This window comes from Ursus americanus, chromosome X, assembly GCF_024610735.1.
Source record: "Ursus americanus isolate L20-20 chromosome X, mUrsAme1.1.p, whole genome shotgun sequence".
Classification (NCBI taxonomy): Eukaryota; Metazoa; Chordata; class Mammalia; order Carnivora; family Ursidae; genus Ursus; species Ursus americanus.
The window spans coordinates 25777921-25803957 of record NC_142164.1 but is presented as its reverse complement, the minus strand read 5'-3'; the positions used below and the strand labels follow the sequence as shown (position 1 = coordinate 25803957).

The window sequence follows — 26037 nt, the reverse complement described above, 5'->3', positions numbered from 1 at the left end:
TCTATTAACTAAAGACTTAATTATGTTAAAAATGCATATTAAAATTTCTAGGATAGCCACTAACATAAAAGGATATTATATCCCTTCCACACTACCAAAAGGGGGAAAATTGAAAGAGAGAAAGAGAAAAAAAATCAACCAATCCAAAAAAGGCAAGAAAGGAGGAAAAACTTTTTGGAAAATTGTGACAAAAAGAATAGAAGATGGTAGATTTAAACTTAAATATATCAATAATTGCCTAAAATGTAAATGAACCAAATGCTCCAGTTAAAAGTAAAGATTATCAGTCTGGATTTAAAGAAGTCTGCTATTTTTAAAAGACACCCCCAAAACACACATACACAGTAAGTTTGAAAGTAAAAATGATGGAAAAAATACACAGGCAAATAATATGATCAACAAAAAATAAGCTGTTATAGCTAGATTAATATCACACAAAACAGACTTCAAGGGGAAAATAACTACTAGATTTAAAGAAGGTTACAAGGGGTGCCTGGCTGGCTCAGTTGGTAGAGTATAGAACTCTTGATCTTGGGGTTGTAGGTTCAAGCCCCATGCTGGGTGTAGAGATTACTTAAAAATAAAATCTTTTAAGAATAATTTTTAAAAAATAAAGAAGGTTACAATATATTGATAAGAATTTCAATTCAACAGAATAATGTAATAATACTAACCTTGAATGTACTCAACTGCTTTATGTGAAACAAAAATTAACAGAAATACAAGGAGAAATAGACAAATCCAACACCACAGTGAGTCTTTAGTTCATCTCCCTCCTAAATTCATAGATGAAGCAGACAAAAAACCAGTAAAAATGTAGAAAATTTGAAAATCAAATGAACAAGCTTGTTCTAGTAGATACACAAAGAACACTGTACCTAGCAACTGGAAAATAAACATTCTTTACAAGAACACATGAACAAGTCACCATGTGCAGATTGTTCACTGATCAAAAGCACCCAGCCAAGAGGACAAGTGGGGGTCAAAATCCATCCCATGCTCCACTTGTCATACCAGGTGCTCAGGTGTGGTTCTACATCCATCTGGAAGCAAGAGCACATTTTCCTAATTTATACAAAAGCAGTATGTCATCTAATAGTGGTCCAGCACATGGAACATTTATGAAAGTTAATCATATGCTAGGTTAAAAAAATGTCAACAAATTTCAAAGACTCAGTCTCAAACAGTTCACATTTTCTGACCACACTGCAATTAAAGTGGAAATCAGTAACAAGAAGATAAAGAAAACATCTATGTTCGGAAATTTTAAAACATACTTTGAAATCACATGTCAAAGAAAAAATCATACTAAAAATTAGAAAATACTTAGAACAGAGCAATAATGAAAATATTACATATCAAAACTAATAGGGGCACCTGGCTGGGTCAGTCGGTGGAGGAAGTGACTCTTGATCTTGAAGCTGTGAGTTCAAGTCCCACCTTGGGCATAGAGCCTACTTAAGAAAAAAGAAAACTAATAAAAAGTTACGTTTTGCAGCCAAAGTGGTATTTAGAAAGAAATTTATGTCGTGAAGCCTTTGTATTATTGAAGAAGCAAGGCTAGGGTGCCTGAGTGGCTCAGTCGGTTAAATGTCTGCCTTTGGCTCAGGTCATGATCCCAGGGTTCTGGGATCGAGCCCTGCATCAGGCTCTCCCTCCTCAGTGGGGAGCCTGCTTCTCCCTCTCCCTCTGTCTGCCATTCCCCCTTGCTTGTGCTTGCTCTCTCTCTGTCAAATAAACAAATAAAAACTTAAAAAAAATAAAGAAGCAGGCTGTAAATTAAAAAGCTAAGCATCCAATTTAAGAAGTTACAAAAACAATAACAAAGTAAATGAAAGAAAGCAGAAATAAGGACATTTCAAAATAATAAATATTAATAAAAAAATAAAATATCTAATACAAAAGATCAATAAAACCCAAAACTGGTTGGTTGAAAAGTCTAATAAGACTGATAAACCTCCCTGGAAAGACTGATTACAAAAATGGGAGAAGGTATATATAAACAAATATTAGGAATTGTATCAGTTGGGTTCATGACAGGAAACAGATGACATACGCCAAGTGGATAATTAGAGACAGTTTACTTTTTTTAAGATTTTATTTTTAAGTAATCTCTACACCTGATGTCGGACTCAAACTTACAACCCCGATATCAAGAGTCACATGCTCCACGGACTGAGCCAGCCAGGCACCCCTAAAGACAGTTTAATGAAGGAACCATGCACAAGGATGTGGGTGGGCAGGATTAAGGGAAATCAACAATGAATGGTGAAGCACCTCAGGGCTAGCAACACTGGAAGATGTTAGCACCCGTAAGCCTAAAGGGGCAAGGAGAGGGAATGGTTACCAAAAACTAAGGAAATAAGGAAAGGAACATTCAACAGGAACTGTGGTCTTCTGTGGAGAAATCACTGCCAACTCACATCCTTGTATGGAGGGAATGTGGGGAATAAATTTCCCGACCTTTCTCTCCTTCCACCATCTGATCTCCTGCTGCTGATACCCCCCATTGGCTGATGGCTACTGAGAGCCATAATGCAGGGGAACCAAATGCAGTTAATGTGGGAACAGAGCTGGGTGGAGAAGGATGCAAAGTGAACCTTGAAAGGGTAAACAGAGAATTCCCAGCACTGACCATTCCTTTTGCCCCTCCACACCACTCTTGCCTCTCTTCCAGATCAAATCCCCATGACCTCAAACAAAATGTACAAATTCCCATCAGCTACTGTATCATTGCAGGGGGATGTCAATTAATTCATACTCCCACATGAAATCTAAAATACTGGGGCGCCTGGGTGGCACAGCGGTTAAGCGTCTGCCTTTGGCTCAGGGCGTGATCCCAGCGTTATGGGATCGAGCCCCACATCAGGCTCCTCCGCTATGAGCCTGCTTCTTCCTCTCCCACTCCCCCTGCTTGTGTTCCCTCTCTCGCTGGCTGTCTCTATCTCTGTCAAATAAATAAATAAAATCTTTAAAAAAAAAGAAATCTAAAATACTAACCACCACAAGTACTTTTCATACAAAGTAGAAGGGAAAGGGGGTTCTAAACATAAAACATAGTTGCCATAGGGGTGCCTGGACAGTTCAGTCGGTTAGGCATCCAACTCTTGATTTTGGCATAGGTCGTGATCTCAGGGTTGTGGGATCAAGGTCTGCATTGGTCTCTGTGCTGGGAGTGGAACCTGCTTGAGATTCTCTCTCTCCCTCTTCCTCTGTCCCTACCCCTGAATGCACTTACACTCTCTCAAATAAATAAATAAATAAATAAATAAATAAATAAATAAAATCTTTAAAAAATAAAAGAAATGATAAACATAGTTGTTATAGTCCCTGCTTCTGTAGCTAGAAGCAGGCTCTAAGTTGATAATCACAGCTTCAATTTTTCTGCCACCCAGTCCATGCATCCCTTGCCCTCTGTCAACATCCCAGTAGGACAGGATACGTTCCCTGGTGGAGTGACCTAAACCTTCATCCCCACAGGGGATCCGAATCTTATAAATCTTACCTTGACAGGGTTACCAGTTTTCATTGACAAGTGCTATTGAACAAGGGAGTGATAAGAGGCACCCCAGTGAAGCCCCTGGGTTCTAGAGATAGTTCTCCTTGCCTCCATTGTGTAGGAGCCACCTAATCCACCTTTGGTAATCAGGATAGACCACCCTGGTTTGTACAGTGACCCCTTGTCTGCCTGTTAGTTAAACAGCGTGAAAAACACAAAATGGCCAGAGGGCAGTGTCAGTTTCCAAAATATCAGAATCCTGACATGTTCCCTCGTGGAAACATATGTCCCTCAGGCATTAGAACCTCTTAACCCACGGAGTCCAAGATGTAGGGATGGGAAGCAAATATTTCTTCAGGGAGAGGGGTCAATCCCGCTTCCACCTCTGGAATCCTGGACCCATACATTCTGTCTACAAGGGAGATGATACAATATATTGGCCCCTGGTTTAAAGTATGTACTAGGTTCTGTAGGACAGTACCCCAAAGTTGCAGGTTATGATGCCATAACTGAGCCTTTGGCAGGAAATGTCACCATTCTATTAAGCCAGTTGTTTCTGGGTGATGAGACATGCGATAAGACCAGTGAATTCCACGGGGACAAGCCCATCGCCACACTTCCTTCATGCTAAACTGAGTTCGTTTGTTGGAAGCAATATTGGGTGGGATACCATGGTGATGAATCAGGCATTCTGTGAGTCCACATGGTGGTGCTGGCAGAAGCTTTGCAGGCATGAAAAGCAAATGCGTATTCAGAATGTGTATCTATTCCTGTGAAGACAGTCGGTGCCTCCTCCGTGATGGAAGGGGGTTCAGTGTAACCAATCTGCCACCAGATGACTACCTGGTCCCCCACAAGGAATGGTTCCATTTTGGTGCCTCAGCATTTGGTTTCTGCTGATAAGCAGATTGCCAATTCCAACAGACAAATCAGCGGTAATAGACAAATCAGCTTCAGTGAGAGAAGACCCCATATATACACACCATCCCAGCTGCCACAGCCATTTTGTATATGGGTCTACTGAGGAAGCACTAGGGTAGCTGAAGAGGCTAACATCAACAGAAGTTATCTTATCCACCTGATTACCGAGAGCTTCTTCCCCAGTGGATATCCTCTAGATGCAATTGTATGGAACACAAATATCTTCACACTTCCGGCCCATTCTAAGAGGCCTATGCATGTACCTCTTTCCTAGGCCTCCTTATCACCAAATTCCTATCTTGTTCTTTCCACATTCTTCACCATCCAGCCAACATATTATCCTCTGCCCCTGAATCAGTCTACATCAGTGTATTAGGCCATTTCTCCTTCCACCAAAGTAGACAACTAGATGTACTACTTGGGAGGATTTTCTTTTACCTCTGTCTCTAGGGGCCATCCCTGAGTGGAGCTGTCAGCCACCTGTGACCCACTTCTGCCAGGTGCCAGCCTACCATGCAAACCCATCTATAAAGCCATAGGCCTACATTTTTTTGCTCTGTCCAATGATTATAGAGAACTCTCCTTGAGGCCATAGGTAGAGGCTGATGGAGAGGCAGCAATATAGTAGGAGCAAGTACCATGTGAGTCTGAGCTAGCTCCTCATTCACTTTTACTTTCCCAGTTTTCTCAGATCTGATTTCATTCGCAGTTTCCATTTAACAGTGGAATGCTGCTGCACATGGCCATTTGATGATTGAGCGGATTAGATAATACCCATTTTCTAATGGCCAGTTCAAGTCACATAGTTTCCTGTTGTCTCATGGTCAATAATTCAGTCACTATCAGGACCTGATAGCAATATAGGCATTGCCTTTAAATGGAAAATATTTGTCAATTAAGGAAAGTCTGGCCTTACTTCAACACCCTAAGAGTCTGTGCTATGAAGCTTCTACTGAGGCTTCGTAGAACACGTACCACAGGTTCAGATTTGTTGCTGAAGCTTTTCTTGCTTCAGATCCCACTCAAAACTGGCAGCCTTACAGGTTACTCAGTAAATGGGTTAGAGCAGCCTACCCAAATATGGTATATGTTGCCTCCTACATCCAGAGAGGTCCACCAAGTATTGGTTTCTTTCTTTGTGGTGGGCTGTACAAGGAAAAACAACTTATCTCTTACTTCAGAAGAGATATTCTGACATTTCCCAGATCACTGGACCCCTGGAAATGTCATCCAGGTAGCAGGCTCCTCAACTTTCACAGGGCTTATCTCCTATCCTCTGGCCATAAGGCATCTAGAATATTTGATTCTTCCTGCCCTTCAGAGTCATTAGCATAATGCCATCAGTGTCACGGACCAGCATTATGCCTGTGGAATAAAAAGACAAGTTCCTTCTGGACTAGATTATGACAGAAAACAGCACAGTTTGAGATAGCCCTGAGGTAAGAGAGCAAGTGCAAACTATTTCTGATTATCTCTGCTGATGATAGTTGCTAGGTCAATAGGTGCCAGAGGCTGGATTGATTTACTCCAATAAAGATACCACATTAAGAAACACAGTTGTGACTGGTGTCACAACCTGATTAAATTAGCAATAATTGAAAAGCATTCTCCAAAACTTATATGCCTTTTCCTACAGGCCAAACAGGCAAGTTATATAGGGGCATGTGTTGGAGTCATCACAATTTCATTGTTCAAGTCTTTGGTGGTGGTTCTTATCTCTTCAATTGCCCCAGGAATTTGGTGTTGCTTTGGTTTACTTTCTTGGCAGTAGAGGTGAAAGGGGAGAGGGGTACAGTTCCAGGAGATACTACTTGACCTTTCCTATAATGAGAGCTTTCCCTCCATGGATCTTGAGTCAGAAAAAGAATGTGTGGTGATGCAGCCAGGATGGGTCCAAGTTCCCACTGAAATGAACTCAGACCAAGACCTAATTTATTACCTGACTCCCTAAGTCCGCACTCTGGAGATGAACCACAGTGGCACACTGTCCAATAATTAGCATCAATTCAGAGCTGGAATCTTAGAACCCTCAGAAGGTTCCAGATATTTTCTTTACCCTGGTCATGGCCTCCTAGTAAATGACCATAGGCCTCAGTCTGGGGAACATTTGGAAGAAGATTTGCAGTATACATCTGTGATAGCATTGCAGTAAGGTCCTTTCTCAGAGATCTGGCCTCCCCCTTAATCAAGGAGCTCAAAAAAAAAAAAAAAAAGGACCTCCAAACCTGTGAACTGGCTTAGTAGATCTGGGAACAGAGTAAGAGTTCAAGAGTCTGCAAAATTTTTGCCCACCAGACCTAGAATTTTCCTGCTTCTCTATATCACATCTATTTCATTCCTAGGAAAGTCCATAAACAATCATCCCCTGCAACAGGTGGAGGTTAAAACACTCGATCCTTGTGCTTTATTTCAGTTGCATCCATATTACTTCTGAGAGTTAAGCACCATCACCTGGACTCTACCCTTTAGGACTCCATTATTCCTTTTGAAATCAGGGTGTCCAATTCCATGGAAGCATCTCCCACTATCATCTCTGGCCTACGGAGGCTATTCCATAGAGCTTTTCAGTCATACTGGTGCTCCCCTCACCAATGTATTTCTTTTTTGTTTGTTTGTTTAATTCAATTAGCAAACATAAAATACATCATTAGTTTTTGGTGTTGTGTTCAATGATTCATTAGTTGTGTATAACACCCAATATTTTTCTTAATGCTTTAGTGAAGAGTGTCCTCCCAATAGGGTGACCGACTGGTGCAAATTTTCCTGGGACTGTCACAGTTTTAAAACTGAAAATCCCACAACCCAGGAAACCCTACTGCAGTCTTTGTACAAGTAGAGCTAGTGGTAGGCACTGAGAAGATTGCACATCATAGATCCACTTCAACATTCCCTTCTCTTTGGCATTAAGACATATAGGCTATACTGAAATCCAATGATTCTTACGGGAGTGGAGATAATGAACTGTTGTGGGGGTTGGTCCTGAGGAGAATCAGTATTTCCTGTGAGGCAAACACCCCCATGGAAGTCACCAAAAGGTTTCCATGCAGAGGAAGGCTGGTACCATTAGACAAAGGACGTATGACTCCTACTGGCAAGGAAGGTTCAGGGGAAGGTGGAAGCTAAATTTTTCTCAGCTTCATCTGTTTACGCCCAAATATTTCCACTCCGTGTGTTAGGGTCCTATTCTTTCCCCAGGAGAGCCCATCAGTTAACCTCAGAGCTCTAACAAGGTCATACCTTTAGCAGTGCTGCACCTCTACAATGTTTATGATCAGTCCCTGGGCATGATTGTCAGGCATATCTGTCCTACAGTTCCAGGAGAATAAAGACTACTTGAATGGTGACAGTGAGGCTCTTTGATTTTCCACTCTGATCTGTGTTGTGCATTCAAGGCTTTCCATTTGTCCTCTTTTCTGTATAAGCTCTCTACGGTCATCAGAAGCAGTTAGCCCTAGCCACATCCTTTGCAATCATCACTGTCACCATAGGGACTAAGTGCTCTAGCCACTTGATTTCCCAAAGCTTTGCCCTCCACTTGTATTCCATTTGAAGCCACCATCGCTGATAATTTGAGTAATTTCATCCAGCGCATACCACGCATTACAAGTGTCTCATTTTGCCCTAGAAAAGAGGTTGTCGCAGATTGCATTCTTTAGGAAGCCAAAGCTGAAATTGAGTTAGGATGCAAAGCATTTACTGGAGAGTGAAACCTATGAAGCAAATGAGGAGGCGGTAGCACTGGGCAGAGGCAGTACAGGCAGGCAAAACAAACCCAAATCAAAGTACGTGTTGATTCCATCAAAGACAACTCAGTCTCCCTTCCAAGGTGGAAGGGTTCTAAAGGAATTAAGACCATAAGGTGGCTGGCTAATGTGCCTTTAGCCATCAGCACTATATACAGGACTCACCGTTGGTCTCTGCTGTTGGCTTCGTGGGCACTCAGCAGTGGCAGTAGCTAAACCAGCCTTGGAGAGGTGAAGCCCATGCTGCTGGGCCCACACATTGCCTCCCTCCCTGCCTGCCTGCATAACCACCTATTTGGGGGCCCATGGCACAAGTACTATGGTGGCCAAGGAGAAGGTTTGGCTTACCCACCTGGTTTGTTTTGAATCTACTCTTCAATGGATGCTCTTCAGTGAATATTAATGTGAGACAAAGATATGCATGCCTGGAACCAACCCCAGGAGCCCATCTATGTATCTCTTTTCCAGACATCCTTGCGACTGGTATGGCAGCATTGTTCTTCTATGCCTCCAATGAGCCAGGATACTTGCCATTTTTCAGGATTCACTGTGTATGTCCACATATCAGGTGTCATCTCCCTCCATACAAAAGGAATGCCCAAGGGTACTGCCCATTGGAATAAGTTCCCTTTAGCAGCTAGGAAAGGGGGCAAAAGAAATGGGCAAGCATTTCACAGAAGAGGCCAAATGAACGTAATCAGGAAACGCAAAATAACATCATTTAATGTACATATTATGCCACCAGATTGCTGACAATTCAAATCTCAGTGTCCATATACGAAGTTTTATTGGCATACGGCCATGCTCATTCATTTACATATTGTCTCTGGCTGCCTTCCCACTCCAGGGGCAGAGTTGTGTAGTTGCATCAGACTTTGTGGCCTGCAAAGCCAAAAATGCTGACTGTCAGCCCCTTTTCTAGAGGGTAAAGTTCAAGAAAAATTTAAGTTAAATTAAGGTAAGGTAAACACAGAATTCCCACATTTCTATCTTATTCAGAACATTCTTAGGAGCAGCACAGAGGAAAGAATAGGGAAGAGAGTTAACCTCTGTCTACCTGGAAAAGATCCCTGAAAAGAGAGCCAGGGAGTGCTACCCAAAAAAGAAAAGCAAAGTCAGTGGTTCTCAGACTTGAGTGGGCATCAGAACTATCTGGAAGGCTTCTGAACAACAGACTGCTGGTCCCTACACCCAGGGGTTTTGACTCAGTAGGTGAGACTGGAGAATGTGCCTATCTAACAAGTACCCAGGTGATACTGATGTTGCTGGTCCGCAGACCACACTTTGAGAACTGCTGCCCTAAGAGTTAGAAGTGATTCTGAAACTGAGGCACTCCAGCAACCTGCATCAGAACCACCTAGATCCCCGGCCCCATGGCACTTACGTTCGAGTGGAGAAGCAGTATCATAAACAATTAAACAACGGGCGCCTGGCTGGCTCAGTCAGTACAGCATGCGACTCTTGATCTGGGGGTTGTAAATTCGAGCCCCACATGGGGAAGGAGATTACTTAAAAAAATTAACAATGAAACAAATAGATATATAATGTCATATAAAATAAAGTGGATCATGGGAATGGAGAAAGTGGATCGTGGAATGCTGTTTAAGACAGGGTGGTCAAGTCAGGCCCTCTCTAAGAAGACGACATTGGACTGAGACTTAATGAAAGAGGAGAGCAAGCTATTAATAAGTTAACACTAATGTTAATTAATATCAATATGTTATTATGTGAGGAAGGAGTATTGGAGGCAGAAAGAACAGTCAGTGCAAAGACCATGAGAAGGAATGTGCTTGGTGTGGGTTTCCAGAACAATCCAAGGCCAAGAATTTGACTCTTTGTTCTTTCTGGTTCCTTGTGTTCTTCCTTCCCAAGGGCAATAAGCTTCAGTTTATTTTCTATCACACAAATAGGGTCATACAATACATGCTGTTCTGCAACTTGCATCTTCCCTTAGTGATAAATAATGAACATCTTTTCATGTCCCTGCATTTAAGATCGGTCTCATTGTTTACAAAGGCTGAATATTCTTTTGTAGACTGTACCAGGGGTTTACTTTCTAAAAATCAACAATTTGTATAACCAGTTTCCTATAGATGAACAGTTAGATTGCTTCCATTTCTTGGCTATGTCCCAGAAAATGCTATAATAAGCTTTTTCTCTATGTGTGCGTGTGTTTGTGTCTGCGTACTTGTTCATGCATTCCTTTATGCACTAAAAATTTACTGAGCTGCTACTATATGTTAGGTACCTTGTTATATGCTGAAAATACAATGGTGAGCGAAACAGGTATGGTTCTTGCTCTCATGGCATATAGGATCTACTAGGGGAAAAGTCACATAAGAAATATGTAATTACAAACTTCAAGAAGTGCTAGCAAGGTATGGCAGACACTGTTGTCCAACTAATCCAACTCCCACTCTCAAGCCTCCTTCCAGCTAGAATTTTGGCCAATGAGACAAAACTGGGTCATGGTAGGCAAATCATGGTCCCCTCAATTACATCCTAATCCCCAGAACCTGTGCATATGTTGGGTTACACACAAAGAACTAAGGTTGCAGATGGAATTAAGCTCACTAATCAGTTAACTTTAGAAGAGGGAGCGTAAGCACTGGGTGTAAGTAACGAATCACTAAGTTCTACTCCTGAAACCATTATTACACTATATGTTAACTAACTAAAATTTAAATAAAACTGTGAAACAAAAAAAAAAAAAGAAGAAGAAGAAGAAGAGGGAGCGTATCCTGGATTATCCAGGTGGGCCCAATGTCATCACAAAGATCCTTAAATGTGGCAGACGGAGGGCCAAAAAGTCAGAGATGTGATGACAACAAGCAGAAGTCACAGTGATGTGATTGCTGGCTGTGAAGATGGAAGGGGGCCAGCAGTCAAGGAATGTAGGCACCTTCTGGAAGCTGGAAAAGGCAAGGAAACCAGTACTCCCTTAGAGCCCAGAGAAGGAAGGCAACCCTACCAACACTGTGATTTTAGCCTAGCAAAACCACTTCAGACTTCTGACATCCAGAACTGTAAGGGGATAAGTTTGTGTTGCTTTAAGCCACTACATTCACGGAGCTTTGTTCTAGCAGCAGAGGAAACTCATGCATGGATTCCTTGGGAAAACTGTTGCTTTCCTGACACAAGTATCATCCCTTCCTCTTCTTCCTTATTCTTGTCTCGAATGTGGAGCCGTAGAAGTCATCCAGTGACACTGAGGGAAAGGCCAAGAGAACTGCGCAGCCATCAGCCTTGATATTGTTGAGCTACTGAAGAAATGCCAGCAGCCCCTGACTTCCAGCATTCTAGTTCTGTGAGGGGAAAAAAAAACAAAACAAAAACCATAGACCCCACTTTTCATCTCTTGTAGTTTATCCAGTTACATGCAGACAAAAACATCTCTGAGTGACAAGTAGGTATAAATGGCTATGAGGGAACATCACATATCACAGACACCTAACTTGATCATGAAATGTGTGCATAGTCGGGTGGGGGGGCAGGGTGTGCCTGGGTGGCTCAGTTGGTTAAGTACCTGCCTTCGGCTCAGGTCGTGATCCCAGGGTCCTGGGATAAGACTCTCACCTACGCTGGATTGGGATAGGATACAAATGGAGAGACATGCACTGGTTCATTCAATAGCTCTAGCACTTGAAAGATGAAAACTTTGAGAATCAGGGAGTTGGTTTGCTCTTGTCAATGACCACAGAAACCCTAAAGAAAGCAAATGACAGGTTTGGTCAGCCAATTATTAAGTCAAGGAACAGTAAGGAAGCAGAAGGCCTTCATGGGAACTTTATCTTTTCTCATTCCTTCCAGAAAGGGGCAGTCTAGGCTAAAAATCAGTTCCAGATTTGCTTGTGAGAGCAATAGAGTTACACGGGAGGAGGATGCTTGTCTCCCACCTCAGCGTATTTCTTTTAGGGACAATTCTTAGTATGGTCCCAGCAGAGAAATACCATTTCTGGTAGGAGATAAAAGAGATTATTCATTGAATAGTTGTAGGACTTAGTGAATATGTACTTGATGGAATCGAGAGAATAAACCTGGGAATGGATCTTGAGGGTGTTGGACCAGGGAAGAATATAAAACTGGATATGGAAGAGTTTTTGATATTGGAACATTCTCCCATGACTCAGGATTTCATATCCTGGCAGGGATACCTGGAATCAGTCCTAGTATGCTGCTGGAATGGCGCCTTGAATCTTGGAAACAACAAAGCCTATATAGTAAATGAAGTGGAGTTGTTGGAATTGCCTTGACAGAGTACTGAATGAAGGGTCAAAAAGCTCAGAGGGGTGGGCAAATTAGAATGGTTTCCTTATGTAAGACCAGAAAGCACACTATTTGATGGTGCCCCCTGGAAGGGCCCAGAGGACACTTTTTGTATTAAGGCGACAAGGAATGTGTTACTGGCATTGCTGAAAAGCTCCATGGTGGTTGTCTTCTATGGGTCAGGGTTCATGGTAGGGGAGACTACTATGTAATGTAGGCTCCTTGGTGTCAATGGGGATAATAGGATTCTAGAATAGGCCAGGTGGCAGCAGTTAACTGTCAGAGTCAAGAAAACTGTAATAATCATTATAGATACCAAGTCTGGAATAGCAAATATGGGGCTTTGACCTGCAAGGATCTGTAGAGATGGCTAGTAAACTATGGCATTCCTAGGAACAATACAGATGGTAAGCTGTATCAGTTCACTTGGGGCGCCATAACAATATACCAGACTTAGTAGCTTAAACAACAGAAATTTATTTCCTCACAGTTCTAGAAGCTAGAAGTCCAAGGTCAAATTGTTGGCAGGGTCGCTTTCTTCTGAGGCCTCTCTCCTTGGCTTGAAGATGGCTGCCTTCTCACTGTGTCCTCACATGGTTGCCCATCAGTCTGTGTATTGTCTGTGTCCTAATTTATTCTTCGTATAAGGACACCAGTCCTATTGGATTTGAGCCCACCCAAATGACCTCATTCTACCTTAATTACCTCCTCAAAGGCCCTATCTCCAAATATGTCACATTCTAAGATACTAAGGGTTAGGACTTCAATATATGAATTTTGGGGGGGACACAATTCAGCTCATAACAGAAACCAGCAAGAGTTTCTTGTAAAACTAAAAAAATAAAGATAAACAAATCAAGACTACTTGAGCAGTAGACTGTCAGTTGCCACAGTGGAAAAATCACGATCATTTGTCGAGTTTCCATCCCTGAGCAGGTTCTCAGACCCAGAACCGATCAAGTGAAGAAAGGCCAAGTCCGCTTGAGGAAGGACCCTGCAAAGCCACAGCAAATACATACAGTTACGATTCCAGCAACTCTGCCTCCACAGGACCTAGGCCATTCATCAGTGTGACTGTAAAGCAAGGGGGAAGAAATAACCATATTTTGTGGACCTGAGGTCAGGGAACCTAGAGCACCATCATGGGGCCCTCTGTTACAGTGGGATGTCTGGACACTTGGTAGGAAATGGAGTCTTGGCCCACATCTTACAGTGAAGCCAATGGATCCACATCCATTCTGTGGTCATTTCTCTGGTCCTTCAGTGTATTATTGGAAGAGACATATTCAGCAGTTAGAAGAACCCTCAAATTGTTCCCTCACCTAACAAATAAAAGCCATGATGACAGAAATGGCTAAGTGGAAGCCTCTGAAACTCCTTCAAGCCAGCCAAAAAGAGAAGTGATGCCATACCCTGACAGGACTGGCAGGGAAGAGTGCCAGCTTCCTCACCTCCTGCCCAGATGAGACAACCTTGAGGTGTGTTCCACGACCACCTAGAGATCCCCAGGAGCCCTGAGACCCAAATGCCCAGAACCATACCTGCTCACTAATGCACTTTGCATTGCTTTCCTTCTTTCCCTGCCTCACTTTTCTATTTCCCTGCCGATGCTTACCACCTCCCAAATAGACTACTTGTACTCAAAGCCTTGCCTCAGTGTCTCACTGTGAGGAAACACAACCCAACCCATCTCTTCTCTGGCCTCTGTTCATACTGAAAAATCCACATATGGAGGGGTTTTGTTGCCATTGTTGTTGGTTGTTACCCCCCCCAAAAAAACTCATGCCATACACACTGTTCTGCAATAACCTTTTTTTTCATTTTATGAGGCTTTATGGAAATTCTTCAGACCAATAAATTATATTTCTAATTCATATTTTAATAGCTGTGTCAAATTCCATAATATGGATATCCATGTCTACTCTCCTACTGCTAAACATTCAGGTAGTTTCCAGATTTGCCTCCACAAACAATGCTGCCATAAGCATTCTTAGACATATAACCTAATGAACCAGTACTTCTTTTTTTTTTTTTTAAGATTTTATTTATTTATTTATTTGACAGAGATAGAGACAGCCAGCGAGAGAGGGAACACAAGCAGGGGGAGTGGGACAGGAAGAAGCAGGCTCCCAGCGGAGGAGCCTGATATGGGGCTCGATCCCAGAACGCTGGGATCACGCCCAGAGCCGAAGGCAGACGCTTAACCGCTGTGCCACCCAGGCGCCCCTGAACCAGTACTTCTATTTATATAGGATAGACTCTGAAATTAAGGATTGCTAATCAAAACGTACGTGTATTTTCACTGACAAAAATTTGCCTTCAGGGGCGCCTGGCTGGCTCAGTTGGAAGAGCATGCAACTCTTGATCTTGGGGTCATGAGTTCAAGCCCCACGTTGGGTGTAGAGATTACTAAAACTAAAATAAAATTGAATAAACTTTTAAAAACTCCTTTAAAATAATCTACCTTCAGGGGCGCCTGGGTGGCACAGTCAGTTAAGCATCCAACTCTTGGTTTCAGCTCAGGTCATGATCTCAGGGTCGTGAGATTGAGCCCCACGTCAGGCTCCGTGCTCGGTGGGGAGTCTGCTTGAGATTCTCTCCCACTCCCTGTGCCCCTCCCCCTGCTTGCTTTCTCTAAATAAATCAATAATATCTTCCCCAAAAATCCACAATGATGAAGGTAGGTCAAAGGGACAGTGGAGCCAAACTCAAAGAGCTCCTGATAGCCAAAGCTGGAACAACTTAAGTAACAAGAAAAAGCAGTGTTAGATATAAGGATAAAATATATATCCATAGAGTCATACTGTTATAAATAAATGATTATATAAAGAAATAGAGGGGAAGAGATAAATCTCCCACTAAGAAGAATTCCAAATAATTTATGTATACACTCTGCCCTCAAGGAGGTGCATCATAACCCCCCGCTACTTAAGTGTGGACTGTGCATTGTGGCATCCTTCCAAAGAGTAGAGTATAGGCGGGGCGGGGGGCAATTCTCCAGTAGAGAAGACTGGCAAATGCTACCTCAAACAGGTGAGCAAGGTTAATAGGAACAACGACGTTACTTTGATAATATATCTTCTTTGCTAATATGTGATGACATGGCATGTTATCTCTGTGGTGTCTTCTTCAAAATCCATTAACACTAGTCTAGTATTGAGAAGAAAACCCTCAACTGAGGAACATACTACAAAATACCTGACGAGTATTCTTCAAAGTGGTCAAGATGATGAAAACCACGGAAAGTCTGGGAAACTGTCACAATCAAAAAGAGCCCAGTGAAGTAAAATGTAATGTGGTATCCTGGATGGGATCCTGGAACAGAAAAAGGACATTAGGGTAAAACTAAGGAAATCTAAATAAAGTGTGGACTTTAGTTGATGAAAATGAATCCATACTGCTTTATTACAAACAAATTATGACAAATGTACCATCAACATTAATATAAGATGTTAATAAAAGAAACTGGATGTGAGGAATATGGAAACTCTATACTATCTTTGCTATTTTTCTGTAAATCTAAAATTGTTTCAAAATAATTTTATTAAAAAATAATTGAATATATATTAATAAGTTTATTTCTGGATTCTAAAATAATTTTATTAAAAAATTGTTCATTCATCTAAATTCTATTTCTGATACAGTATGATATAGGGGCATGACTGTTTTCTTTCATGTGGATAGCCAATTGTGCCAACAACAGTTTATCAAACAATTGAATTAAAGTGCCACTTTTGTTATCTATTTTTTTTTGTTATCTATTATTTTACAATGCATATTTGGATTTTGTTTCTGGACAATTTTATTTCACTGATCAAGTTTCTATCTTGTATAGGTACCATACAGGAATCAACACGTTTTGATTATGGTGATTCTATGGTGCCTTTAATATCTGGTAAAATATACTTGCAACTAATCTCACAAAGGACCAATTTCCGTAACATATAAAGAGTCACAATAAAACCAAGAAAATGAGCGACAACCCAGTAGAATAATGGGCAAAGAATATGAGCATACAGTTCACAAAACATAAATATAAATGGCTCTTCAATGTATGAAAACATGTTCAAACTTCATCATAATTAGAAAAATGTGAAATGAAACCACACTTCACAGATAGGCCAAGACCAAAAAGGTTAATAAAATGCTATTTTTGTGAGAATGCAGGGAAACACCCACTTTCATACATTGTTGGTAGGAATATAAATTGATACAACTTATATGGAGAGCAGTTTGGCACCATCTACAAGCGTTTAAAATGTACATGCTGCTTGACTCAGAAATTCTATGTCTAGAAATACATCCTACATATATAGTTGGGAATATACAAATCACACATACAATGCTATTCATTGAAACACTGTAATAGAAGGAGATTGGCAAGGTATTTTATTTTATTTTATTTTTTATTTTTTTTTAAAGATTTTATTTATTTATTCGACAGAGATAGAGACAGCCAGCGAGAGAGGGAACACAAGCAGGGGGAGTGGGAGAGGAAGAAGCAGGCTCATAGCGGAGGAGCCTGATGTGGGGCTCGATCCCATAACGCCGGGATCACGCCCTGAGCCGAAGGCAGGCGCTTAACCGCTGTGCCACCCAGGCGCCCCTGACAAGGTATTTTAAATATTAAAGTCCAGGGGCGCCTGGGTGGCACAGTGGTTGAGTGTCTGCCTTCGGCTCAGGGCGTGATCCCGGCGTTATGGGATCGAGCCCCACATCGGGCTCCTCCGCTATGAGCCTGCTTCTTCTTCTCCCACTCCCCCTGCTTGTGTTCCCTCTCTCGCTGGCTGTCTCTGTCTCTGTCAAATAAATAAATAAAATCTTTAAAAAATAAATAAATAAATAAATAAATAAATAAATATTAAAGTCCATCAAAAAATAAAATAAAAAATAAATATTAAAGTCTATCACAGAGAACTAGTTAAATAATGGTATACCCCTAAAATGAAATTCTGTATACGCAAAGGAACAAGAAGCAAGCTCTTTAGGAACATCTCAGAGTTACACTGTTAAAATAAGCAATATGAAGAACAGTGTGAATATTGTGCAAAAAATGATTCAAATATCTCTGAAAGTAAATGGGAGACACTTGTGACCTAAATTGTCTATGCAGAAGATAACTGAGTGGCTGGGGGAGGGGTGGGGGAGGGGTGAAGAGAGCTGCATGCCTCTTGGTAACTTCTGAGCTTGAACCATATGACTACTTAATTCATTTAAAAGAATAAATAAAATATTAATATTTATGGTTAAATAATGAGACTTTTATAAGAGTCCTATTTAAATTGCATTATATTTGTCATTTGGGGAAGATTACTGTTCTTATGATATTATGTCCTTTCCATTTCTTCAGATCTTTTTTTTAAAGTAATCTCTCCACCCAACATGGGACTCAAACTCACGACTCTGAGAGCAAGAGTTGTAGGCTCCACTGACTGAGTCAGCCAGGCACCCCTCTTCAGATCTTATTTTATGTTCTTCAAAAAGAAGCTATACTGTTCTTCATGTAAATTTTGTATATTTCCTCTTCCACTCATTCCTAAGTATTTTTTTAAGTTTTATTTATTTAAATAAAATACCCCAATGCGGGGCTCAAACTCACAACCCCAAGATCAAGAGTTGCATGCTCCACTTACTGAGCCAGCCAGGCACCCCTCATTCCTAAGTATTTTAAATTTTTGTCGGGGCGCGTGGGTGGCACAGCGGTTAAGCGTCTGCCTTCGGCTCAGGGCGTGATCCCGGCGTTGTGGGATCGAGCCCCACATCAGGCTCCTCCGCTATGAGCCTGCTTCTTCCTCTCCCACTCCCCCTGACTGTGTTCCCTCTCTCTGGCTGTCTCTATCTCTGTCGAATAAATAAATAAAATCTTTAATAAATAAATAAATAAATAAATAAATAAATAAATAAATTTTTGTCAGTGTTGTGAATGGAATACTTTCCCATTACTATTTCTACCTGATTAGTGATAACATAAAGAAGTATTATTGGTTTTTGCCTATTTTCATATAGTTAACCATCTCACCAAAAACTTGTATGACTTCTGGTAGTTTTTGTAAAACTAGAATCTAGTAAGTTTCTACAAATACAATTTTTTAAATAGGATAATTTTGGGGGTGCCTGACTGGCTCAGTCAGTGGAGCATGTGACTCTTGATCTCGAGATTGTAAGTTCGAGCCCCACGCTGGGTGTAGAGACTACTTCAAAAAAAAATCTTAAAATAAAAATAATAATAAATATAAAATAAATAGGAAATTTTTGCATATTCTTTCTAATGTGAATTCCTATCATTTTAGCTGTGGTAAAAGCTGAACACACCTGAGAGAGAGGGAGAAAAAGAAAGAGAGAGAAATATAGTGGTGTAAATAAGATCGAAGTTTCTTTCTTTCTTACATAGTCACTGACCAGTCCAGGCTGGTGGAACAAATAACCCTCCTCCTCCAGGTTATTCAGTGGCCCATGTTCCTTTCATCTTATTGCCCTGCCATCTCCTGGGGTGTTGTACTCATCTGCATGGTTGAAGTGGAATTATAGTTACATCTATGTTCCAGTCCGTGAGGAACAGGGTGGGAGAAAAGTCTAGGATAAACAACTTCCTTTTAAGCAATTGAGGGATATGTTGACCTCATCACATCCATGCATATTCCACTGGTGCAAGCACAGTCATATGGCCGCACTTAGCTTCAGGAGAAACTGGGAATTGTAGTCTCTCAGCCATGTCCTTAGCTAAAATTATATTTCTAAGGAAGAACGGGAGAACAGAATTTTAAAGACAACTAACAGTAGGCTACACGTAATACTTCATTGTCCTGTCTTTTAGATTAGTTAGAGCATCCAAAATGATGTTGAAGAGTAGTGGTGACAGCATCCTTCTCTCATTCATGATTTTAATGAAAATGACTTTACTATTTTATCATTTAGTATAACAGTTTCTGTTGAGTTTTGGTAAGCAATCTTTATCATATCTAAGCAGTTTCTTTCACATTTCTATTTTAAAAAATAAATAAATTTCTATTTTACTTGAAATATTTGTTAAGAATGGCTCCTGAAGGGGCACTAAGTGACTCAGTTTCGTTGAGCATCTGACTCTTGATCTCAGCTCAGGTCTGAATCTCAAGGTTGTGAGCTGAGGTCCTGTGTTGGGCTCCACCCTGAATATGGAGTCTACATAAAAAAAAAATTTTATAAAAAAAAGAATGGCTGCTGAATTTTTAAATGCCTTTTCAGTTTCTATTAACATAATACTATGGGTTTTCTCCTTTAATTGTTTCATGTCATAAATTATGTTGATAAACTTTCTAATGTTGAATCATCTTTGCATTTCTGAAATAAACCCTATTTGGTCATGGTGTATTATTCTTTTGCCACACTGCTAGGTTCTGTTTATTAAGATTTTATTGGAATTTCTATGTGTATATTTTGTACAAATATTTTACTATCATATGTATCCTATGTAAGGCTATACTAACTTTAAAAAATTAATCTGGGATCTTTCCATCTGTTTCTATGGTCTGAAAACTGGTGCCAGTCCCTGAACTGTTTGTTACGAACCCATAACGGGATAACTACAGAAATGGAGACGGTTTTAGAAACCTTTATAGCAATTAGACATCGCTATGACATCCAAGCAGTGATCGCTGGACTCATCCATGAACAATGCATGCCGTTTTTGTAATTACTTTTTTGTCCCTATGTTAAATTGGTTTTGATTATATTTAATGAAATGTAATTCATTTCCGATGAATCTTAAAATTTTAAAATTGTGCTTGCACTTTGCTTATTTCGTTTCTTAAATATTCTTATTAAATTTTACAAAAGTATATCTCCACAATATTTGTAAATTTTTTAAAAATGGGTTCTTTATTCCGGATGTTTTGAAAAATACTGGTCTAGAAAGGGACCAAATGACATTAAAAGTATTTGTTCCTTAAAGGTTATCTAGAACTTCGCTATAAAAGCAACTGGCCCTGCTGACTTTCCATTCTCGTCTACAGTTTACTGCTCTCTTCCGGTTTTCTACGTCTTGGGTCAATTTTGGTAGTTTATAGTTTGCCAGGAAATCCATCATTCCTCCTCTGTACTCAACGTTTGTTGCACACGAGATTCTCTATTTAAAGTCTTTTAATACCGATCTGTTTTTATCTACACCGTCATTACTTTTACCTCCCCTTCCTCCTTTTCCTCCTTCCTACCTTAGTCTGGCTAGCCAAGAGTTTGATCTATTTTATTGGTCCTTTCTAAACAACCCGGCTTTGGGGAGCGGGCGGGCAAGCCCAGCCCCGGGTCAGGTGGGAGGCGCGCGGGCGCGGAGCCCGGGGAGCTGGTCACTCCGAGCCGAGGCAACGGGGCAGCGGGGGCGGCTCCGGGGAATCGGTTCCGCGGCGCAGAAGCGGTAACTCCGGGGTTTTCCGGGCTTAGGGAAGTGGCCGCCGGCCCCATCTTCCGCCGTCGCGTCCCCGGATGCTACCACCTCCTCCTTTGTCGCCGCCTCCGCCACCTCCTCCTCCTCCTCCTCCTTCTCCGCCCCCCCCCCCCCCCCCCCCGCCCCGCGCCGGGCTCGCGGTGCCTGGTCCCTCCTGGAGCCGCTCCAGCCGCACCGCCGCCAACGCTTGGTTCATCCTCCTGCACCAGATGTCCAGCCGAGTGCTCGGGCGGTACACAGTGGTACACAGCCGCAGGATCTCGGCTGAATGCACACCTAGAAGGTTGGCCTTCACAGGTCGGCCAACAAAAGGACTTGCTGGAGCCATTATCACACGCGGTGCAGGATAACTTACTGCGGGTTTTGTTGTTTTTTAGCTGCCCCTGCTTATGACCTTCCCATCATGTTTCCCTCTTTGATGTGCATTTTCCGGCGTGGATAGACTCTGGATATCTTCACATTACCTCCCCATTAATCAAAAGATTACGGAGGCCTGAAGATAAACACAGTAATGACATACATCAGCCCTTATACAGTTAAAGCCATAGCAAGCCATAAGGATGGGTTTACCAATATTGCTGTGCTGGTTCGAACTCCGAGTGAGTCAAAAGAACTTGAATTCAAACTGTATGTTAATTATACTGGAATTTAAAAAATAAATACTTTTTTTAAAAAAAGAACAGGGATTCAGGAAACTTCACAGCAAATATCTTGTGCAGCACTGTACAATAGAAATACGATGCAAGTCACAAATGTGAGCTACATGTGTGATTTTTTAAAAAGTTTATTTATTTAAGCAATCTCTATACCAAATGTGGGGCTCAAACTCATGACCAGAAGATCAAGAGTCCCATGTTCTTCTGACTGAGCCAGCTAGGCATCCCTACACGTGTGATTTTAAATACTAGTAGCTACTTTAAAAAGAGTTAAAAGAAACAGGTCAAATAAATCTTAATATATTTGCTCTAATATATCCAAAATACAATATTCATCAGTATGAAAATTATGAGATATTTCACATTTCGTTTTCTTTTTCATACCAAGTCTTTGACACCTTGCATGTATTTACACTTCTAGCACATTTCCAATTGGATTACCAACATTTTGGGTGCTCAGTAGCCACATGTGGCTAGCGATCAGCATACTGGACAGTGCAGTTTCTTCGATTTCTGCCATTTGAGGTCAAATGTTCTGAATAGTTACTGTGCTAAATCTCCAGAGCCATTTAATGGATCTATTGACAATCTAGAATCTAATCTAGATAAAACATGCAGGAGTACTACAAAACAATTGGCTCCATATATTTTAGCAATTCCTTGAAGAAATTCCATAATACAATGTGTGGAATACATCCTATCAGCTGTTACTAAATGTTATCACAGAGCTCCAGAAAATTGGAATGACTGTGAGGTTTTCCCATTTGAATTATGGCAGTCAAGCCAGTGTAGAAACCGGCAGGAAATCTCAGTGAGTTGGGCAGTTGGGGCAAACTGGGTCCACCAAATCTCTGAATCCTCAGGGGTTCAAACGCACGTTCACATACACTGTCCAAAGTCCCAGCCCAGCTCTTCCTGATCTTGGGGGATAATGAAACCTCGAACTGATAAAACGAACATTGTTTTCTAGTAGGGGTAGCCTTTTCTTAAGGTCAGGTCATTAAAAATCAGTTCCTTATTTACAAAGCAGTGGAAGGAAGGCTGGCATTGAAAGTCTGTTTAAAAAGATGAGGGACTTAAAGGTCCCACCGTGGAAGGCAGGTCTTTGAAGGCCACTTGTTTTTACCTGATACCATTCAACATATCCTAAATGTCCACTCTTTGCAGACCTGTGCACATATATTTCACTTGCAGCACAATTTTGCGAATTGTGCACACACACAAAAGGTGGAAGCTTTAATAAATTGAATTAATTTTTTAAAGCCAGCTTTTGGTTTTATTGAGGCTTTATTAACTTTTTTATACCACTTTTTATTGTTTTGGGGGCAGAGAGGCAACACTCAGACCCCACTTCAAGAAAGGACTAACCGAGGGTGCCTGGGTGGCTCAGTCGGTTAAGCGTCTACCTTCAGCTCAGGTCATGATCTCAGGGTCCTGGGATGGAGCCCCACATCGGGCTCCCCGCTCAGTGGGAAGCCTGGTCCTCCCTCTCCCACTCCCCCTGCTTGTGTTCCCTTTCTCGCTCTCTCTGTCAAATAAATAAATAAAATACTTTTTAAAAAATCAGGTTAAAAAAAAAGAAAAGGAAAGGAAAAGAAAGGACTAACCGTCCAGCTGCAAAGAGTGCTGGCAGCTGTTAGGACCTTCAGAGTCCACCTGGTTTGGAGCTGAGGGCCACACTGCTCTTGGGACGCCCATGGCTAATGACTGGGCAAGGTGGAAGGACTGGGGCATAGCCTTTCAGCCCAATGAGGGATCCTTCAAACAGGTCATCTTTGCTATGCAGCTCCCCAGTGAGCTGGCAGAGCCTTGGTCGGGTCTGCATTGCCGACAACATGCCCTGCGTCTTCTGCTTCACAGACGTTCCTCCTCAATAGACCTTCTGGATCCTTTCCTCCTCAGCACCTGTTTTCCAGGGAACGCAACCTGTGAAAATTTTCTGTTTCACTGATATTTTGAGATTTATCTTTATTAATTCCGTTTATGTTTTCTCTTAATTTTGCAGCTTTGCCACTGTGTTCTTAGTAGATTCGTTTCCATATTTTCCAGTTTTTTCTTTGTTAATACTAAAAGCATTTAAATGGGGTATCACAGACTGGTGGACTTCATGTCCCTGCTAAGTCTCCACAGGCCCCACCTCTACTTTTATATCTAGCCACTTCCTATATCTCCATCACCTACCTAGACTTTTGTGATTCCTGATTTAAAGCTGTGAATTTTCTTCTTCTTTTTTTTTTAAGATTCCATTTATTTATTTATTTGAGAGCGAGAGTGAGAGAAGACAAGTAGGGGGAGCAGCAGAGGGAGCCTGATGTGGGGGCTCCAACCCGGGACCCTGAGATCATGACCTGAGCTAAAGGCAGATGCTCAACTGACTGAGCCACCCAGGAGCCCCAGAGCTGTACATTTTCTTCTAAATCAAGTTTTAGGTGATCCCATAGAATTTGGTATATCCACATTTTGTTACTTCCTAAAATTTTTATGAGTTCCGTTTTTATTTTCTTTTTAATCTAGGATTAAATTGATGTTCCTCAGTTTCTAACTAGTGAAGATATTTTGACCATCTTTTATTATTTATTTCAATTTCACTGGATTATAATGAGAAAATGCAGCCTCTAAAATCTCTCTCAAGGGTGCTGAGCTGGCTCAGTTGGTAGACCATACGACTCTTGATCTCAAGGTTTTGAGTCCAAACCCCATGTTGGGTATAGAGCTTACTCAAAAAAAAAGAAATTCTCAGGGCACCTGGGTGGCTCAGTCATTAAGCATCTGCCTTCGGCTCAGGACCTGATCCCAGGGTCCTGGGACTGAGCCCCACATCGGGCTCCCTGCTCCGCTGGGAGCCTGCTTCTTCCTCTCCCATTCCCCCTGCTTGTGTTCCCTCTCTCGCTGGCTGTCTCTCTCTCTCTCTGTCAAATAAATAAATAAATAATCTTAAAAAAAAAAAAGAAATTCTCTTCTCTTAAATTTATCAAGTTTTTCCTCTGTGATGAAGCACACAGTTAACGGACACTAGAAAATAATTTACATTTCTAGGTACATATGGATATATATATACAGTCATACATTGAGCTTTTTGTTTATATTAATCAAATCATCTGTTTTGTTTTTTAAAGCTTTTATTTATTTACATATTTATTTAGCAAGCACAAACAGGGGTGGGGGGCAGAGGGAGAGACAGAATCCCAAGCCGACTCCTCGCTGCACGTGGAGCCCAACAGGGGGCTCAATCCCATGACCCTGAGATCATGACCTGAGCAAAAACCAAGAGTCGGTTGCTCAACAGACTGAGCCATCCAGGTGTCCCCCAAATCATCTGTTTTCTAGCTTATTTTTTGTGTACTTGATCAGTTAAGTTTTGAGGGAGGTATATTATAATCTCCCATTATGGTTGTGGTTTTTATCAAAATCTCCTTGGTGTTTCTAAGACTTTTGCTTTAAATCTTAAGCTGCTATAACAATTCAGTACATAAAGGTTTATGGCTCATCCTTTCATTAAAGATTGAACGATTTATGCCCCTTTTTGTATTGTTTATTGCTTTTAATCTTGAATTCCACCTTTAAAAAAATAAAACTTAGCTTAAACAACACACATTTATGATCTCACCACTTCTACGGGTCAAGAATGGCATGGCCTAACTGAGTCATCTACTTCACAATCTCTCATAGGATTTCCATCAAGGTGTCCACTCAGGGTCTCTCATAGGCTGCCATCGAAGTATCAGCTGGGGCTGCATGCAGTCTTATCTCAAGGCTCAGCTGAGACAGGATCCATGTTCAAGTTCAGTCACATGGTTTTTGGCAGGATTCAGTTCCTTGCTGGCTGTTGGACTGAGGTCCTCAGTTTTTTGCCAGATGGCTCTCTACATCAGAGTACAAGAACAGCCAGAGAGGGAATGTAAGCAGAACAGAAGCCACAGTTTTTCATAACCTAATTATGAAAGTGACATCCCATCATTTTTGCCATAGTCTGTGATAAGCAAGTCACTAGGACCAATACACACACAAGAGGGAATTACATAGGGAGTGAATACCAGGAGGTGAAGATTATTGGGAGCCATTTTGGAAGCAGCCTGTCATGGCCTAGTATAGGATTGTCAGCCAGCAGTTCTCTACTCCCAACATTCTATAGATGGTATTCCAGTGTTTTCCAGCTTTCTGTGTCATATATTAAAACTCTAATCCTGGGGCACCTGGGTGGCTCAGTCAGTTAAGCATCTGCCTTCAGCTCAGGTCATGATCTCAGGGTCCTGGGATCAAGCCCCCACACCAGGCTCCCAGCTCAGTGGGTATCTGCTTCTCCCTCTGCCCCCCAACCCCAACTCATGCTCCCTCACTTACACTCTCACACTCTCTCTCTCAAATAAATAAATAAAATCTTTTTTAAAAAGCCAGTCTTATTTTTTTTAAAAAACCCTCTAATCCTGGTTTATTTTCCTTTGTAAGAGTGTCAGTCAGAGTTCAACCCAGAAAATAGAAACAGCTCTGAGTATTTAAAATAGAGGGAGGGGCGCCTGGGTTGCTCAGTTAAGCATC

At 41.5% G+C, this 26037-nt stretch overlaps 1 long non-coding RNA gene across 4 annotated transcripts in view; it reads right to left on the bottom strand.

Moving 5' to 3' along the window:
- Positions 1-8861: 8861 nt before the first annotated feature.
- LOC123797201 (uncharacterized) overlaps positions 8862-26037 on the bottom strand; it is a 79687-nt gene continuing 62511 nt past the window's right edge. For 2 of the 4 annotated variants that reach the window (XR_015723308.1, XR_015723305.1), the window contains exons 3-6: positions 25109-25364; positions 21201-21338; positions 15628-15744; positions 8862-13423 (exon numbers count right to left, since the gene is read on the bottom strand). This is a non-coding gene — a long non-coding RNA (uncharacterized LOC123797201). Of the gene's footprint in view, positions 13424-15627; positions 15745-21200; positions 21339-23108; positions 23407-25108; positions 25365-26037 lie in introns of all 4 variants that reach the window. The other 2 variants (XR_015723307.1, XR_015723306.1) reach the window with 2 other exon arrangements.